This window comes from Calonectris borealis, chromosome 5 (genome assembly GCF_964195595.1).
Source record: "Calonectris borealis chromosome 5, bCalBor7.hap1.2, whole genome shotgun sequence".
Taxonomy (NCBI): Eukaryota; Metazoa; Chordata; class Aves; order Procellariiformes; family Procellariidae; genus Calonectris; species Calonectris borealis.
In genome coordinates, this window is record NC_134316.1 from 32,988,058 (window position 1) to 33,008,814 (window position 20,757).

Consider the following 20,757-nt stretch of genomic DNA (forward strand, 5'->3'; position numbering starts at 1 on the left):
CAAACAGCTGGTCTGCTATTTTCCCAACTTTGCCTTCACTGGGCAATAAAACAAGTATTATTTGCCTTTTATAATCACTATGTTTATTTCTGCTTTGCAGTTGATACAAACATTGAAAATAGTTGGTCACTATATACTTCATGATCCAACTGCCAAATGACCACATGGATGCATCTGAGGCACTTTGCAGATTAAGGCACCAGGCACAATAAGGACACATATGGTTCACAAGCACGGGACCTGGTCTGTATGTGACAGCTCATTGAATGAAGATTTCAAAGCTGGCCTTAGGATGGCATTCAAAATGTATAGAAATATCCAATTATCAAACTCAGTGAAATCCCCATAGCTGATAGTGACTGAATGTTTTCTAAGCACGGGTACTGAAAAAAATATTGAAAACTAGCAAAACTTATAAAAAATCATTATCCTTTCTCTCTCTTCCTGCTGGCTCTGGGAAGCACATTGCAAAGTTATGCTGGCTTTACATTTGCCTTTTTCAGGTCTCTCTCTCTCCTTTATTAGGAGAGGTACTTCTAAGCCTGAGTGAAGGATAAGAAAATTCTAACAAGGTTATTTACTGTAATGTTACCATAGCTACATTTTTTTGGCAGTGTGAACTTCCACAAGTATATTATGGGCTTCGTAACTATATTTTTCCTGCTAAACATTTCCGTGTTCAACTCTTAAACACTCTTCTGGCAATTTTTCAGATTTTGCTCTTTTGGGGTAATTCAAGTAATCTACTTTCTCAGAGATTTGTCTTGACAGGGTTTTACGAAATATAATCATGGTCTTTATTTTAACATCCCTTCTCTCTACTCTGGTTATTATTTTCTAGATCTGTGTGATTTGTGGTCTTTAATTTTCTCTTTGATCGAATACATATATTGTTTCACATTGTTGTTCTTTTTATTGCTCTCTCAGGCTATTGCCAAAATATTTCATATGTAATAGTTAATAAAATTCTATATAATGCAAAGCAGGTAAAGAACCACAAGTAAAAGCATGTGAAGATGTTAATCCGAGATTTTGAAAAGCTAGATTCTATTAACTCTTGGTTATGTACTTGTTATATGACCTTATCTGGGCACCTCCATTACTAACATGGTCCCGACACCTTCAAACACAGTCAAGTGATGCCTGAATCTGCTGGCTGTGCAAGCTTCCCTGGGTACTAGGGTTTCATAGCTTCAGACTGGCTGTGAGCCCTGCCACATACCAAAGTAGGATTCTCAGAAGTGGTGTTCTTGGAGCTGCTACGCCAGAACAACCTGATCTTGATCCTGAAGGGAGCACTCTGAGACAGGGACCAAGGTGTAATCCTCACTATACCCTACCAATTTTACCCTCAGTGATGTCAGAAATCTGCTTTTAAATCCCTGGTCAGCCTGAAGTGGATCAACTGGAGCATTTTTCCTGCATCTCCCCAATTTTTCAAATTTTCACTGTATCTAATGTCACACAAAACTTGAAGTTTTCTGTCCTACTGCAAAATTGCTTACTCAATTCTGCAAGAACTGCAAAAATTCCACCTTCCTAGAAAGAGAGGCTTTAGGGGATTTTTCATAATTAAGGACATTCGATCTATGAAGTTTTTCGTCACGCTTAATATAAAATAAGTATAATACAGGTAGTAGGGGACAGAGGTTTTTTTCCCAAAAGAAATCAACTATTTCAACTCTTATTTTCATTCCGAATTAGATTGAATTGTCAAAGTATCAAAATATCTCCCTGTTTTTATAACCTCCCAAGCTTACAAAACTTTCCTCTTAGCAACACGCTAATTTTAGTTTCTATAATCATACCTGCTAACATATTACAATTAAATAACTGTCTGGGATATCCTGGACAGAAGGATGATGCATGCATGTAAACTGAGGTGCACAGGAGTAACATTTATTTGTCTGGGATTTCCAGCTGTCCAGCAGCTCAGACTTAGTTACTGTCACAGTTCCGCCAGGGATGTGACTGCGGGGAAAAAAATAAATCCAATAGAGAGAGAAGAATTTTTAAAAACATTAACCAAGTCCCAAAGTGGGAGAATTCATGCATATGACTTGCAATTACAAAGTTTTCTTTTTATTCATCAAGCTACTGTTGGATGCTTGCTTTCTTCTCAGTTTGATGCAAACCTGAATACCATGGGGATTTATTATAATTCCATATGCTCTATGAACTCCAAATGCTGGGTAAGCTAAATCTTTCCTAATCTGCTCTAGGAGCTTTTTTTTTTTCAACCAGAAGGGAAACTGAAGTACTTTATGGGAGATATAATTCAGTCAGTGATTCCTCCCTGTAGAAAAGGGTTATGAGCATCCTAACTAAAACTGCTACATGCTTCCATAGTGACTAACACAGGGGCAAAAAAAAATTGAAAAAATCTAAAACATTTTTTAATTTCATTTTTACAAATCAGAATTTCAAGCATCAGATCCCAAAATTTTGTTCCAAAATAAAATATTATATTCAGAATTCCCTAAAACAAATTTGAAATTTTGTGGTAAAAATTAAATTTTAACATGGAAAATTTTTCATTAGAAAAAGTTTGAGCAGAAATTTTCCAAAAGTTCAACAAGTTTATTTCAACAACCTTTCAAAGCACTATCAGCTATCAATTCCTTTAGTGAACTACTCTGGCAGTAGCAATGTTAAAAAGAGAATATTAACAGATTAACTACTCTTAGAACTCATTCTGTCCCTTCTAACATTCTTCATTTATCATGAAATTAATGAAGTGTTATTAATGATTTTCCACAGTCTTTACAATTAACACTGTGCCTCAAATTTGCTCAGCTCAGAGAAAGTGAGACATTTCTCATCTTGTATCTCCCTGGTGATGTAAACTGGCAGAAGAGATAGCAGCATGACTCAAAAGTGTTACTGCTAAATACCTAAATCTTTGGATACAAACTAGTCAGAGGTGACATGAACATCACTAAATCCCTTGTCTTTAGAATTCCACTGTATTATGTTGTGGTGAGCTATTAGCATGTAGATACCATGATTAAGGAACCATTCCTATTATTCCTCTGAAATTATATCCATACTGTCTCTACTAAAATTGCCATACTGCAACTGCTATATTTCAGTATTATAGTATAAAAGTAGTAATTGTCAAAAAGTAAGGTAGATCGTGCTTGAAATTTAAGAAGCGGGACCAATTTATGAGTATCAATGGAAAGGGACTACAGATGAAGGTGGCAGTACAGAAAACTAATGGTTAATGGAGACAGTGAAAATGGATTCTATGTTTATGCAACAACATACAAGTCTGTTCCAGCAAACCTCCCAGTGGCTCCACGCAGGCTACACAGGAGGAAGAAGGGAACTGAGTTAGAAAGTAAAGGGGAAAAGAAGAGGGAGGTATGACAGATGAAATAGGTGAGACCGATGGTAGAAGAAGAAGGTAGGCAGTAGGCTAGGTATTGAAGAAGAATTAGTTAATGAAGAGGAGATGGTTGTAGAGGCCAGAATAATTTAATTCCTGACAATTTAAGACTATTTAATGTTCCAAACTTTATTGCCTTCCTGATTTTTAAAATCCTATATCTGCTTTCAAGTCCTTTCACATTGCTACTCATATTCTAAATAACAAGGGTTTTTTTATCCTTTAAAAAAGTAGCAGACTCTACCGTTTGTTGCATAGGACATAAGTTATCATTATGTCAGGATTATGATAAGAGGCGGACTTGATTTATGTAAAAATAATGTTTTTTTTTTCCCCCAAGACAGCTAGAGAACACTAAGGGAAACATAGATGAGGACTCAGAGTCAATCGGATAATGAACCACTTCCTATGCATCTTTGCCAATTTGAGGTACACACTACAGAAACAATTTCCTATGCATAATTCTTTCAAACTATGGTACATTGTACCATCTGGCCTAGAGTTCTATTTCCAGATAATTTTTTGATCTTTACAAAACATCACGTGGTATCACTGTCTATTTGCAAATAGTAGTTATATTTTAACTCATTCTTTTGCAATAGAGAGAGCTGGTTACATAAATATGTATACTCACATGTATAGCTATTTCCTGTTAGTGGCCTCCATACTATAGGTTAATTGATACTATTAAAAAAAGTTTTTTTTTTCTCAACTTTAACAGATTAGCAGGCTTTTTCAGAAGTAGTCTCAGTGGAAAATGGATTCTGGAAGTTTTTAAAGCCTTCTTTCTAAAAAGGCAGGAAGAACCTTTGGTAAGAGAGTGATCCCAAGTGTTCAGTTCTCTCTTCTATTTTTAAAGTCATGAGCTCAATAAATAAAGTCAGGATTTCTTCAGTTTTGGAACTTGTTTTTTCCTTGTTGCTTGTAAGAAAGAGCTTGGCTATACAACACACTTAAAACACATGCACACAGATGTGCACAGACATCTCTCTCCTTAGCTTTCCTTCCCAAGTAATTAAAAGCAAGATCAACAAAGTTGAACTGCAGAACATGATGGTTCTTTGATTTCTAACTTATAGACTGAATGGCCTTCAAGATTTTTATAAGTTTCTCAACAAAATAGCAAGGGAGAAGTATTTAGTTCCTCCCTGCATTACTCTGTGATAGAACAGCTTTTTGATCTTTAGCCAGAGATTGGAGCTGCATATGATTACTCAGTGTTTCTCTCTGAGCAAGAGCTAAGGGCATTGGAAAAAATTATCAGGCACTGGTCCAGGACAAACAAAAGGTATGTTTCACGTAATGCTTAACTAAACTGTAGAAATCATTAGTACAGAATGTTGTGAATGACAACATTTCATTAGGATTCAAAAGTAATTAGATGTTCCAGTAGAAGCTGTTTTACACAAAGTCCTGGGTATACTACAGAAACAATCTTGCCCTTGATAATCCTCCTCCACCAAATATCTACTATTGGCCATTTTGGAGTCAGGAGACAGGGCTAAGAACATTTTTCATGTCAACACGGTCATTCCTATAATATGTTCCATGCTCACAAACTGGTGTGCAGAGTAAGTTCTTCCAGTTTCTGACACACGTGGTCTCGATGATCGTGCCAAATAATAGAATGTTGTTTGGTGCAGTTTATAAAACATTTGAGTAACCCTAGCATTCTCGGGGATTAAAAGCACTATCAGCTCATTCACTCCTAGTATTAAAATATTCATTCTACTAAAGTTTCAGGGATGGTTATTTTTCACATGGAGCATTTTGCCTTTTGTCTTTTGAAAAGCCAGCTGTTCTCTCAGTTTCAGATGACCACTTTAAGTATAACGAGAATATTAAAGGACTTCAAAGGTTTGAAAGCACTGCTTGTTGCTATGCTGTAATAAATGACCAGTTTGGTACATTGACACAGCATTCTTTCACCGTGCATAATTTTGCACTTAACATTTACATCATTAAATCTTAACATTCATTCAAATACATAATTTAATACAAGTGTTTTTCACAGGTTCTATTTGACTCAAAGGAACTTAAGACTTCAGAAGCAAAGTGCACATAATTTAACTCTTTGGTGATTCAGACCCAGGGAAACCTGATGCAATCCTTTCATTTCAATTAAATTGTATATTCTTATGTCAGGTCTATCATTGATCTGTACATGCTCTTAAAACAGAAAAAAAAGGTGTGCCATATTCCGTGTATTCACGGAATCACAGAATGTTTGAGGTTGGAAGGGACCTCTGGAGGTCGTCTTGTCCATCCCCCTGATCAAGTAGGGCCAATTGCCCAGGATCACATCCAGACAGCTTCTGAATATGTCCAAGGATGGAAGCTCCACAAATTCACTAGGAACCTGTACCAGTGCTCGGTCACCCTCACAGTAAAAAAAAAGTTTCCTGATGTTCAGACAGAATCTTCTGTGTTCCAGTTTGTGCCCATTGCCTCTTGTCCTGTTACTGGGCACCACTGAAAAGAGCCTGGCTCTGTCCTCTTTACACCCTCCCTTCAGGTATTTATAGACATTGATGAGATCCCCCTTCCAAGTCTCCTCTTCTCCAGGCTAAACAGTCCCACCAGTGCTCTCAGCTTGTCCTCGAATGAAAGGTGCTCCAGTCCCTTAATCACCTTCATGGCCCTTCACTGGACTCTCCCCAGTAGCTCCAGCACTGAGTAGAGGGGAAGGATCACCTCCCTTGACCTGTTGACAACATTCCTTCTAATGCAGCCCAGAACACCATTGACCTTTATTGCCATGAGGGCACATTACTGGCTCATGTTCTGCTTGTCCACCAGGACCCCTAGGTCTTTTTCTGCAAAGCAGCTTTCTGGCATTGTGGCCCCCAACATATATTGGTGCATGGGGTTCCTCCTCCTTAGAGTAGGACTTTGCACTTGTTCTTTGTTGAACTTCATGAGGCTCCTCAGACCATTTCTCCAGCCTGTGGAAGTCCTTCTGGATGGCAGCACAACCCTCTGGCATCTCAGCCATTCCTCCTAGCTTTGTGTCATTGGCAAACTTGCTGAGGGTACGCGCTGCCCGATTATTCAGATCATTAATGAAGATGTTAAACAGGATTGGACTCAGTATTGACCCTTGAGGTAAACTGCAAGTGACTGGCCTCCAATGAGACTTCAAGCCACTGATCACCACCTTCTGGGCCTGGCCGTTCAGCCAGTTTTCAGTCCACCTCACTGTGTGCTCATCTTACCTGAACTTCATTAGCTTCTCCATGAAGTTCTTAGGGGCGACAGTGTTGAAAGCCTTACTGAAGTCTACGTAAACAACATCCACCGCTCTCTCCTCATCTACCAAGTCAGTCATTCCATCACAGAAGGTTATCAAATTGGTCAAGCATGACTTTCCCTTGGTGAATCCCTGCTGATGACTCCTGATGATTTTCTTGTCATTCATGTGCCTGGAAATGGTTTCCAGGATTAGCTGCTCCATCACCTTCCCAGGGATCGAGGTGAGGCTGACAGCCTGTCCTCCTTGACCTTCTTGAAGATAGGAGTGACATTTCCTTTCCTCCAGTCTTCAGGCACTTCTCCCAGTCGCCACGATCAATCAAAGATTTTCAAGAGTGGCCTTACAATGACATCTGCCAGTGACCTCAGCACTTGTAGGTGTATCCCACTAGGGCCCATGGACTTATGTACATCCAGCTTGCTTAAGTATTCCCTGTCCTGGGAACAGTACACCACCAACGGCTTCCACCAATGCTATGTCTTTCTTGCTCCTGCCTTTCCCTCTGGTCTCTGGGACCTGGGATTCCTGAAGGTTGGTTTTGCTAGTAAACACTGAGACAGGGACGGCATTCAGTACCTCAGCCTTTTCCATGTTTTGTGTAACTGGGTCCCCTGATTCGTTCAGCAGCAGGCATACCTTTTTCCTAGACTTCTTGTTGTCACCTATGGACTCACAGAAGACCTTCTTGTTGTCTTTATCATCCTTGGCCTATTAAATTCCAGTTGGGATTTGGCTTTCCTAATTTCATCCCTGGATACTTGGACAATGTCTCTGTATTGCTCCCAAGTTGCCTGACCTTGCTTCCACCATCTGTATGCTTCGTTTTTGTTCTTGAGTTCGGAGTTTGTTCGTCCATGCAGGCCTCCTGGCGTTTTTGTCTGACTTCCTATTCATTGGGATGGAACTCTTTTGAGTTTGGAGGGAGTGATCCTTGAATATCCTTGGGCCCTTCTTCCTTCCAAGGTCTTATCCCATGACATTCTATCAAGCAGATCTTTGAAAAGACCAAAGTCTGCTCTCCTGAAGTCCAGGGTTGTGAGCTGGCTTTTCCCCCTCTTCTCTCCCCTCACGGTCCTGAACTCCACTGTCTCATGGTCACTGCAACCAAGGCTGCATTTGACCTTCACATCCCCAATGAGCCCTTTATTGTTGGTGAGTTTGAGGCCCAGCAGAGCACCTCTCCTTGTTGGCTCCTCTATGACCTGGGTGAGGAAGTTGTCGTTGCCACACTCCAGGAACCTCCTGGATTGCTTATGCCCTGCTGTGTTGTCCCTCTAGCAGATATTGGGTTGGTTGAAGTCACCCATGAGGACAAGGGCCTGCAAATGTGAGAATGCTCCTATCTGCGGTGTATAGGGCCTCATCCGCTTGTTCTTCCTGGTCAGGCAGCCTGTAGTAGACACCTACTACAATGTCACCCCATGTGTCTTCTCTTTAATCTTTACCCATAAGCTCCCAGCTGGCTCATCATCCATCCCCAGCAGAGCTCCATACATTCCAGCTGTTCTCTCATATAAAGACCTACTCCACCTCCTTGTCTTCCCAGCCTGTCTTTCCTAAAAAGCCTGTATCTCTCCACTGCAACCCTCCAGACAAGGGAGCCATGCCACCATGTCTTCGTGATCCCAACAGGATCGTAGTCTTGTAGCTGCATTCATGTTCATTCCTCATGTTGCAAGCATTAGTGTACATGTACATCAGAGTGTTACAAGGCAACATTCATTGTACCATCTCCTCCAACTTCTAAAACTCCAGCTACCTTCACAATAATCAGATAAGACCCATGCTTGATTTTTACTGGTGTTGCTGAAGCACCATTTTTTGATCTAGAAGTGTTTTATATTTTTATTGTATTTTATCTTCACCCATAAACCTCTTCCGTTCAAAACTATTGTTAACTTGTTTTTGTATTCCTTTCCCATGTAAAGGTGCTTAAGTTTAAGTAGAGTACAGCAAAGAAGAACCCATTCTAGTGCCAAGACATCTTGAAAAGGTAAGATGTGACCAAGAACTTGGAGGTTTTAAAAAGGTTTGCTACCATCTTAAAAAATCCTCAAACTTTGCCTTTACAGAAACAAAATAAAGGGATTGTGTCCATCTTCTATCACTGAAAACTGTCAGTCACATGTCAAATGGAAACAAACAGAGACTTCTTAGGCGTCTAATGTTATAACGGTATAAAGCAGAGGATAATCATATTCATACCACATGCTATTTTTAGTAATTTTGCTCCTTACTACATTTCAGCTGACTCCATGGTGCTCATAGATTAATCTGAATTTACTGGTATAAAGTGATATAAATAAGAACATAGTTTTATTCATTGTTCTTTTCATTCCTGTGTGGTCCTTTTAAAAGACTGAACCTTCTGAGAAGGATTTTGAAACATTTTCCTTCTTCATAACTGGACACTTTCCTTGAGAGTTTTGTCCCCAAAATCTCAGCATCAGGTTGCCTTGCAGTCCTTGTTGTTCTGGATACCATGAGACACAGCCGTACACGGAAATCTTCTCCACTATTATTAGGTGAGAAGGCTGCACCCCTTTCCCTGAGTTTGTGATATTTTGTTTCCCTAGGTGTTGTGGTATTGTGTTGCTCATTAATTAGTTGTTAGGCAGCTTGTTGTAGCTGTCTCTGTGTAGGCATGAAGGCAGTGTTTGTAAAGCAATACAATTTGTTCCAAGCATAGCTGTCTGTCTTAGCAACCAAAGCCTGACATCACATTTCTTCTCATTTTGAAGTCTCATTGCGAGATTTTTCAGGAATTAGAACTGCACCTTCAGACCTCTCTGTGGTCTAGTTTAAGTTGTCTTTGGGATTATCTCTTCTTGTGAAATCCTGGCTGCTGACAATAGGTACATTCAAATGGAAAAGAAATATCATCTGCCTCAGGAATAAATCCCATATGTATTCAAAAGACAGCTTTCTTTGAGCCTATCAATCAGCAAGTCATGTAGGAGAGAATTCAGACATCACTAAGTAAACATGATGACTTGCTCTGTGCTGAAAATATTGATGTTGAATATTCAATATGCAATGAAATAATACGAAAATTGTTTGAACTGATTTAAACACCTGTAACCAGAATCTTTCCCAGAAAGGAAAGTGAGGTACACATTGTGTAGTTCTATAGTGACACTTAGATATAACATCTACCTATGTCTTTTGGAAGCATCTGGAAAGGCAGAGGAATTGTGGGAAAGTGAGAAACACAAGATGTGTTGCTTTCTTCTCATGTTAGACTCAACAGATACTAAAGCAAAGAGTTGCAGACAGCCAGCGCGTCTTCATTTAAAGGAGTTTGCATAATCTTTTTTCCCCCTTGTTTTGTGAGGTTTCATGGGGGAGAAGGGGGGTGGTTCTTCAAGGAATTGAGAGGGAGAATGGGATCACCAAGAGTTCCTAGGAACTTCAGTTTCAGAAAAAAGAACTGTGATCTAAAAAAATCTTTCTTGCATTATGTGTTTTTTACTGATACTTCTGTTTGCTTCGTATTCTAGGCGAGCATTTAGTTTCTTACTGGCTTACAGGCTGTTCTGGAAAAGAAGACAGAAGGCCAAAAGATCACCAGCATATTTCTGCTTCTAATGAAAAATTACATTTTGTTCTGGAGTATCAGACAAGTGCATAAAACAACGCAGATTACCAATTCAATTATTTTTTTTCCTGGAAGAGCCTGGCATTTCTATCTCAGAAACATGTGTGTACATTTAATGGAATCATAGAGAACAGAGTTGAAATATTGATGAATTAAACAGAACAGTTTCATTTTCCTTAGGTTTATCTATTAGAAAAGTAAAAAGTTGAAAACTAATAAAAATTGTAAAATAAAACTTCTCATTTACGGCAACATTTTGCCATTGAAATAGCTGGATTGCAGTTGATTGACATCTCTAATGGCTCATGACCATATCCAATGGAATACAACCATGCCGACCCGGTATATCATACCATCCAAGAAGAAAAGAAGAATACATGAAGATAACACCCACTTGAATTTAATTTGAGTGAGGGTATCTGCATTCCAACAACGGAGAACTAGATTGACCATGAGTCTAAACTTGCCCAAGCATAATTTTAAGGCATAGAGGTCCACAGCTGGTGCCAAAAAATAGTTCTGTACAATACGTCTACTTGTTGTAAATAAAATCAACTCTTTCTTTGACTTGTTTCCTTTAACCACTGTGAGAAACAGTTGCATACTTATGCACCAATTAGCTCATGTGGGAGATGTATAGGAAACATTAGGAAAAACTCTCTATTAGAAAAAAATGGGCATTTCAATCACTGTTGTGTTTTTTGTTTTTTTTTTTTAAAGAATATGTTAGCTAGAATTAAAGTGATTCCCTGACAGATATTTAACTAAGCAGTACTGAATGTCATTCAAATGCCCCCTCACTTATTTAGAGCAGGGATGTGGTTAAGGAAGCTATTCCTTACCACTTCTTAGTGGTGAACTGTGAGCATTTGGCTGAAACTCAGTGACTGTATGAGCATGACTAATTCCCAAGATTCAGACTTATGAACAGTCCCCACCTCCTTTGTCTACAGGAAAATATTTTATTTGTCCATATCATATTTAAGACATAACATATAGCAGAGTGACTGATGTATGGATGATTAAGTCCCAATATCATACTAAACTGATGAAACTGGTACACATAAGAAATTCGTAGACCTTGGCTGCATAGCTGGCCAAGCAGTAGCAGAAAACTTCCAGTTGAGGCAGCAAGAGAAGTCACTGATAACCTGAGGCAAGCCAGCAGCAGAGCATTGTGATACAATATACTACAAAGTACCTAAGTTTTCAAAATCAGCATAATTGAATCTTCTATTAACCTGACTTTTAGGGTGCAATGTCAATTTTTTCTGAGAGAATAATTTCAAAATCATGTTAGAAAATGTATCTAATACAAGGACCTTCAGTTTCTTTGCTCCTTTTTTCTTACATATTGGGTCCCAGGTTATTACAGGTGTATACAATTCTGGAAAGATATCAGCAGTTCCAAGCATTTCTGGCTAGAATGCTAGTGAAATTAGGAGAATAAATCCACAGATAAGCAACCCACGCTTCAATGTCTACTCAATGTTTTGGGAGTTTTTGCGTTGGTTTTTGTTTTTTTTTTTTTTTGGGGGGGGGGTGTTTTTTAAGTAATAATATGAAAATGGTAAGACTTCTTGCTGCTGAAACAACTTTGGGTGTACTGTGAACCAATCATGTCTTTTTATACAAATACAACCTGGAACATTTATCAAATGTTTATGTTTTCCACACTGAAGCCTCAAATAGGTATCGAATATATTTATATTGGTTGATATGTAACAAAATATTTTTAAATTATCTAATATTTTCTTTAATTTTTTATTATTATGTATAACAATAGTAATTCCTGTGAATATATCATATGTTTATGACTGTGCATCCTATATATGGCTTTGAGAAAAAACAGATTCCTCTAAAATGGCGGTAAAAATATTTGCTAGACTTTCATTTCAGAGATCTTTCAGAAAAGTTACAGCTTTTGAGCATGCTCTTGGGATTGAATTTCCCAACTACTTTCTTAGAAGTGTGTTAAAAAAATGAAATCTCTCATGTCACCCTTAAAATGGTGTAATTTTAATTTTAATTTCATGTAGATATTGAAGCAAAGAACTGTCAGTGGATACATGAAAATTAAAACATAATACATAGGTAATTCCACATTCATTTCTTACATTTGCATGAAGTCACAATACTATCAGTTTTGCCATTAATATCACATATTTTTTGTGAGAAATTTGATCACAAAATTCAGACCAGGAGAATGTGGGCTTCCTCTTCTATTGCCGTTATACAAGGATTATTCTTAGATTAAGAAAATAAATACAGTCAATTAAATCAATGTTTTCAAGATATCAATGTTATCAAAATAAAATCCAAAGATGTATCATAATGTAACCTTTGTCATGTGTTTTTATGTCTTACTGATAAGAAAATTAAAAAAATATATTTCCGTATGTTATCAATAGAATCTTCTGATAACATTTACTATCAAAGGACTTTTTTTTAAGAGGACATAATGCATAAAGTCTGTGTGCCATTGGTGAAGTGGATTTAACCCCATAAAAACTGGTATAAAGAGAAAGACAACAGTGCGGAAATGATCTCATAGGAGCTACTACAGCCCTACTTTGAACATTTTTAAGCCCTAAAACAGTAGTATCATATATTTAGAGGAAGAACTTCATCTCTGCAGATTGTTTTGCTTTGCTTTGATTATTTCCACAACCCATAGACAGATCCCAATTTCAAAGGGAAAAGAGAAAATTGGTGGAAAGGGAAATGCCCTTGCTTTCAAATACAAATATACTAGCTTTTGGCAAAATGTTTCTGCAGTGTTGAACCTTTTTTCTTATATATGTATATAGAGAGAGCAGGGAGTTTGATAGGAGGAAGAGTGGATTTTTCAGGAACCACCCTTAAGAGAGTGCATGCAGGTTGACTGTAATTTCAGCTTTCTTTGGTGGACAGAGATTTAATTATCTGTCTAGAGAGAGAGGGTCTGACAGAAAATGTAGTGTAAATGGGGTGACTTTCCATTTGGACACGGTACTTTGGTCCCAAAGAAGCCTAGATAAACACTGCAAAGTTAGAAATTAAATTGGACAATTCTGACAAACTGGATTCACACAGCGTAGGTGATCCTTTAGGTTGCTTAAGAATGACAGAACAGAAATGTTTTGTGCTGGCTTTATTACTTCAGATGGGGAATAGGTTCCTCTAGAGCTATACATCTTGCTCCTTCTGCTTGTTTTGTGCTTATAATTTATGTCTCTTCCACAAGTAGATTGTTTTGACCAGCACTCATCTGATTAAGGTGTAGGTCACTTCCTCATGGCACACTGTATTTAGTTAATTCTCTATAAGTAGTACGTTTAAAATGGCCATATTTTTATTCTTGATATTAAACTGAAGGTAAATAATGTTCAAAACTATTTTGAATCCCACTGATTTGAATCATTGGCACCAATGACGGCTCACCAGTGAGTTGGTAGTGTTTAGATGTCAGATGTTACATGAGAACAAAAATTAATAAAAAAGCAAACCTTTGATTATTTTTTTCTTGTAAAATTTTACAGTTTTTAATTTAAAAGAAAATGGATGTAGCTCATGGAGGTTTCACTCCTTGACACTTCAAACTATTTTGTTTCTGTCTTTTCCCAGTTACATAAAATGTGATTGACTCTATAACCTGCTTTAAGATGCTGCCAATAATACTGCATTTGATAGCCTTCTCTGCTAGGCCAAGATAATGGTAATGTTAATACAGGAAAATAAATCACAGTCAGTGTATGCTCTTCGTGGCCGTAGGAAAAAATCTTTAAATAATAATAATGGAACTTTCTGCCTATATGACTGAAACAAATTAAGCTTGAGTGGAAGATCCCCTAAGATCAGTCATCGTGTTATTGCAAGGAATTGCCGTAAAAAGAACATGTATCAGCTTGTAGTCTCTCAAGATGTCTGCACTGCTTAACCATCAAAGATTAGACTTCTGTTTTCCTGGCACCCTTACTGTGGCATCCTCTGGCTTTTATTCACAGACCTTTGTTAATATTTTCAGGATTTTTTCCTGTTTAGTTTGACTGTGAGTGGACGTGTTATTGAATTATTAACATGTTGCTCTTTTTGAACAGCAAGTTCTTGTTCGCTCTAAGTTAACATCACCCCAAGAGTAATAGTGCAAAAGTAATTATTAGGTTATTAATTTAACAAAGTCTTCATTTTAAATGTAATTTGGTTCAATTTTGAGAATAAAGCTATAGACTTGACACTTAATTTTAACATGAAAAATAAAATACTGTCATAAATCACAATAAGTATAAATGCCAGTGGCTTTAGAAGAGCTAAAATTTTATTGTTATTAACATTTCTAGATAAAAGAAGTTTACAGCTCAGTATGGCTTTATAATGAAGTTTATACAGTTTGATCTTTGATAGATAGTCATATCTACAGTTATGATATACTGCAGTTTAGGCACACTGTTTATTTGCAGTAGGGGTGGGGAGAAGAATCCATGGATGAATTTGTTCAGGGCTCCATGCTGTGACTTATACATTAATCATGAAGCATCATGCTTATGCAAATGTATAGCAGCCCAATTAGGCATACAGCATAGAACATTGCAAATAATGTTATGAGCCATTTGGCCTCTGAAATATAATCCTTGGCCAAATTTTCAAGAGCAAAGTAGATCTGAGATGCCTTTTTACTTTTGAAAACAAGTGTACAATTGTCGTCTTAGTGCTTAGTGCCTTCGACTTTAAAATAAAGCTTTATCCCAGTTGGCATGATTTTTTCCTAGTCACTGAAGAGTAGTTGTGGATATTCTGAATAACTGACAAGAAAATGAAATGCTCATTCAGAGCACAGACATGCTGAGAATGTTGAGAATCCTTTAATATTTAGAGGTTTTTTGCTGTGTGTTTTGAGCATTCTGCCTTCTGAAAATATTGAGGCTGGATTTGGCACTTTTTTCCTTCTTGCTACAACACGTGATTAATCAAAATATTTTGATTTGCATTCTAAAAATTCAATGTCTTAAATGCAAATATGCAGAGTATTAAGCATTCCACTTTAGAATATAAGGTTTCTTTACACAGATTAATTCATACTCTCGTCCAGAAATTGCTCTTTAACAAAATTACCAGCATATGTTTCGTTCTTCCATGGATGTTTGTCAGGTTTTCTTCACATTTACTAGTAGGATTGGGTAAAAATTAAACAGTAATTTACTTACATTTTTGAAGCTGCTGTATAGAAAAAGAAATTAGTACTTACAATCAAAGTCACTAGTGGCACAGTAAACACAGAACAGTCCACCCATCAAATCCGTACCTCTCCAGTTTAGAGAGAAGGATGTTGTGGGGGACTGTGTCAAAGGCCTTACAGAGGTCCAGATAGACGACATCAGTAGCACTTCCCATGTCCACTGATGTAGTCACTCCATCATAGAAGGCCACTAGGTTGGTCAGGCAATGCTTGCCATTGGTGAAGCCATGCTGGCTGTCTCGAATCACCTCCCTGTCCTCCATGTGCCTTAGCATAGCTTCCAGGAGGATCTGTTCCATGATCTTCCCAGGCAGAGGTGAGGCTGACTGGCCTGTAGTTCCCGGGGTCTTCCTTCTTTCCCTTTTTAAAAATAGGGGTTATATTTCCCCTTTTCCAGTCAGGGGGAACTTCACCGGACTGCCATGACTTCTCAAATATGATGGATAGTGGATTAACAACTTCATGTCCCAGTTCCCTCAGGACCCATGGATGGATCTCATCAGGTCCCATGGACTTGTGCACCTTCAGGTTCCTCAGATGGTCTCGAACCTGATCTTCTCCTATAGCGGGAGGCTTTTCATTCTCCCAGTCCCCGCCTTTGCCTTCTGCGGCTTGGGCGGTGAGACTTGAACACTTGTCAGTGAAGAACGAGGCAAAAAAGTCATTGAGTACCTGGGAATACATCAAGAGTTCTGGGAACACATCAAGAAAATAATAGGAAAATATATTTATTGTTATTAACGATTAGTATAGGGACTTTATAGAAGGCCATAGGTTCATATCCCAAGTAACTTCTGGATAGCAAGCTGAGAGAACGCCTAGACCTTGGAAAGTTAAGTAGTCTTCCCATAGCCTATGAAAATAAGTAAAATAGCAAGGGTGTTATTCCAGAATTTTGAAGTCTATAGAATAATTTCTATCAACTCCACACTTTAACTTAGATTCTCAATGAGCTAATATTATTAAAATTGTTTTTTTATTTGGTTAAGGTCAGTATTTGTTGTATAAAAAACATTTGCTATAATTAGGAAGGGGAAATAAAAGTGAATTCTGAGGTGAAGTGACCACCTTTGCTCATACATGAGCATGAAGTTTTTCCAGCATGATTGTTGTAGGCAGGTCTAAACAGATAAAAGCTAAAACAGCAAACAAACAAGTCCTATATTAATTTTTTCATTTTAAAACATTCGTAAGCATTCTTCAAGTTCTGATAGTTACCTAAATAAACATGTCAAACATCCAACTTTTCTGTTTGTTTATTCTCTATGCCAAACATTGATCCTCTCTGGAAGATTGAAATTAAGAAATTTAAGAAATTGAAATTTAAGAAAAGTTGAAGAAATATATACAAGCTCTTTGCATATGTTTTCACTTACAGAGATTATGCTTGATTTTAGGAAAAAAAAAAAAAGGAAAAATGTGAAGAAAAAATGTGTTGAATCTCAATGCATTGTATTACACATGTCAAATATTTGAGGAGACTGATGTATTTTTCCAGAACATTCTTTAAATAAGAGAAAAAATAATGCTAGTAGGGTTGCTCACTTGAGAGAAATTACAGATGAAGAAGGAATGTACACAGTGCCAACAGAGAGTAAAACAGAGATGTAACTTTTAAAAGACCTTCTACAAGTATCCACCAGTCCTTTCAGGAAATCTTGAAAAAGCTATTAATGAAGAGAGTTCTTATCTTTGCCTTTTTGCAGTTTTTAGTCACAGTTTCATAAAATAGTATCCTTGTTGGACAAGTGGTTACTGCCTATGACAAACAATACTACTTCTTTTGGAAGAAAATCCCACTCACTCATTATTGAAAACACGTGACATCATTAGACACCATTGGCTATATACACAGTGGTCAATAGTATCAAGACCTGAACCCATTTAATGCTTATAGTGCTTTATAAACTTTCTGAGATCTTTCATTTTCTTATTACATTTAGTTCAATCATTATCTTCTGTTCTGACCATTACTACAGTGCCCAAAATCTGTCTCTTCACTCCACATCTTCCCATTTAAGCTTTTGGTGAAGAAAAATACTCCCTGGTTTCCTCTAGGATCTGAAGGCAGCCAGTGAGTGCTGGTGGCAGTCAGGAACTCTGGCTCTTGGTGCAGGTCTGGATGTGATGAGGGAAGAACCTCCTGTACAGCCAGAGGGGATAATTTATGAAGACATCTCAAGTTTCAGCTCTGGGCTGCCTGGAGCAGGGTGCCTTTCAGGAATTGTGGAGAGTAATGAGGCAAAAAGGTGAGTTCCACAATGACAATTATCATATGCAAATTAGCAGAGTGCAATCTTGAATTTCCATTGTACCAAGTAAATCGTACTTTCCTCTTGACTTTGCAGAATGAGCAAGAAATATTGTGTGTTGAAATTCTCTTGAATTACTCTTAGCAGCTCTAGAGAAAGAATTCAACTCTAATTGAACAGAGTAATATTAAAATAGTGTAGTAAGAAAATAAGGAATAATTACCATGTTAAAAACCACCCTTAATATTTTGGCAAATCTTATGCTTTCAGAAAACAATAAGGAAACTCTTTGGCTTCACAGGCCTGACACTTAGTTACCTAATAAAGTTAAAATTGAGATTAAAATCCTCTAACCTAAGTAATAAAATGAAAATACTTAGTGAACATCTTGGCTTTCTTAGGCAACATTTTGAGCTTCACTATTGGAATCAATAAATACTCAATATCTAGGATAAATATGGTTGGTAGAATATTTAAGGATGGAAACCTTTTTTGCAGCCTTTGATTATGAAAGGACTAAGTGCAGAACTATAACATTAAAAATAATTCTTCAATAACTTTGATGAAAAAATATTTTTTCTCTTTTTTAAATAGAAAATAAATAGAAAATATGATTAAAATGTCTTTTTACTGCCCCAGAACCTCTCTCTGAAAAATACAGTACTCTTTTTGCACAGGCATAATCATTACAGAATTTTATAAATTTGGGTTTGTGAACAAGGCAAGAATATTTAAAAAAAAAAAATCTATTTTGAATCAATCTAATTTGAACCAATCTAAAAGTGCTTTATTTTTCTGTTAAATGTAGAAAGCCCCCTTTCTTCCTTCTTTCCTTAGAAAAACAAATTTTAAAGCATAAATACTATTCCAAACTGAAGAATACCAGCAGTAGGACTTTTACTAGAAGCTTTAGTGCTATTGTTTGGGCTGAGGCTATTTTATTTTTACCTTAAAAGGAGTTTTGAATGTTCCTTGATCTTTAGAACAGTTTTCCTGAGATCCCTTTTCCTTCCAGCCCTTGCATCTATGTCAGGATGATCTTCTTGGCTCCTCTGACTTGAAAGTGGACTACAGCACCTTCTAGTAAGCTGACTTGAATCTTTTCTGACACATGGGCTTCAATCTTCACAAGAAATATACACATCCAGCAGTAAACTAAGCCTCTTGACAGCAAAGCAACACTTAGCTCACTGGAGACAGGATCAAAGTTCTTGAAACAGAATGACATTTTGGAAATGTTTTGTGAGTGTCAAAACATGTTCTCTTCTGAAATGCATGGCTGACTCCTCCAGTTCATCTCCATGTCCTTTAAAAATGTTTGTGTTTGTTCTATTTTATTTATTTTCTTGAAGCCCACTTCAAAAAGCAGTACAAGGTTTAATGTTGATTATAGTCCTATTATCTCTTTCAAAGTGCTGTTTTCTCAAGTGTATTAGCCTCTGGTTTTTGAACCTCTACTACATTTTAAACAGCGAGGTTCAAATGCCCACATAGCAAGAAGGACTTTTCAGAAAGTTCGGGCATTATTTCTCAGGTATCTCAGGTTTCTCTCTGTATATCTCTGGAAAGGATACTTGTGAAATATACAGACAATAAAGCCTTATGATTTGTGAGCTCACAAAGTTTAGCTTTGCCCTGGGGAAGGGTAGTTTTCCTAAGTTTCTGTATGTAAATGAAGAGAGATAATTTGCCTTATACATCATCTAATTTCATTTTTGTCTTCATCCCCTGTAATCTGCATCATCTAATCCTTGGATCCACAGTCCACAAAACTGCTACTGAGTTCTTCCATCCATCAAAGTGTCCAGAGACCTCTGGCTTGCATTTTACAAAGTCCTTTCTGATCTCCCTAACCTCCTTATAACTTTATCTATCGCCAGGATCCTTTTCTTGTAAAATTTATTTTCTCATTACTGACAAGAAGCCCTGAGCTTAATGTTTGTGTGAATCCTTGTAGTCTTTTCTTCTGTATTTGTGCCATCAATTTGCTGATAAAGGAAGTATACTTGTTCACTGTTGTAATTCTTAGGTATATTCCTTACCTTCTCAAAGACTGTGAAGAAATCAGCCCTTCTCAGGCCAATGAAATTTAGAAAACTTGTTAAAGAAGGAACAAACACCATGAGCTGATGAAGTGACTTCACAGAGATCTGTTCCTTGGCTTCAGAGAAGCAAGGTAGCTTTATAAGCCAGAAATTTCATTAATAATAAATTGCAGGAAAATATTCTTCATTTAATTAGTACAAATTTGCTCCCCAATCTTCTAAAAGCATCAGAAATGGTAGCTTTTTTTTTTAAACTAAGCCCTCTGAAACAGTGAGAATATTAATTTGCTCATGTCTACAAATTGTTTGCTAAGAGTAATTTCCCACGCAGTCCATTTTGTAAATATGTTCAAACTGTTTGTGTAACAGTGAATAGAGCTGACATTTTAATTTGTTTAGAAAGTCATGTACAATGTTTGCTCATTTGTGACTAATTTCTAAAACCTTGGCATGCTTTTAAAACATATTAGTTCAACTTCTACAAAACTCTGAGTGACTTTTGCAGAATTTGGTTACCAAAACTGCTTTTATTGCTCTCATAGATTACTGTCCTTATGGATTAAGTTTCTCTGTGTGTGAATTGCCAATTGCCATAAGTGCTGGGAATTAAACTTGTGTATTGAGTGGAAAATAGCTTCCTTACTGGGAGAAAAGATGAAGTAAGAGCAGGGTAACAAGTGGACACTTAGTAAACTCTCTTGTTATACTGACATGATAATATTAGTATTCATTATTTAGTGACTTATAGTTTTTATCTCATTACACACTTCTAAAAAAAAAAGATTTTAAACCTGATTTTAACAGGTTCTTCTTCTAACACAAGGTCATTTTAGTAATTTAGTAGATGATCCTTATCCCCCAGGAGGTGTACACTGAACTGAACAGTTGCAATGACTTAGATGTGAACTTGGAAGCCAAATGGATTTCTTGAAGTGATCTGTGCCCTCACATTTTTTGATGCACACTGAAAATTAATATAAACCTGTGCTGTGTAATTTATGTA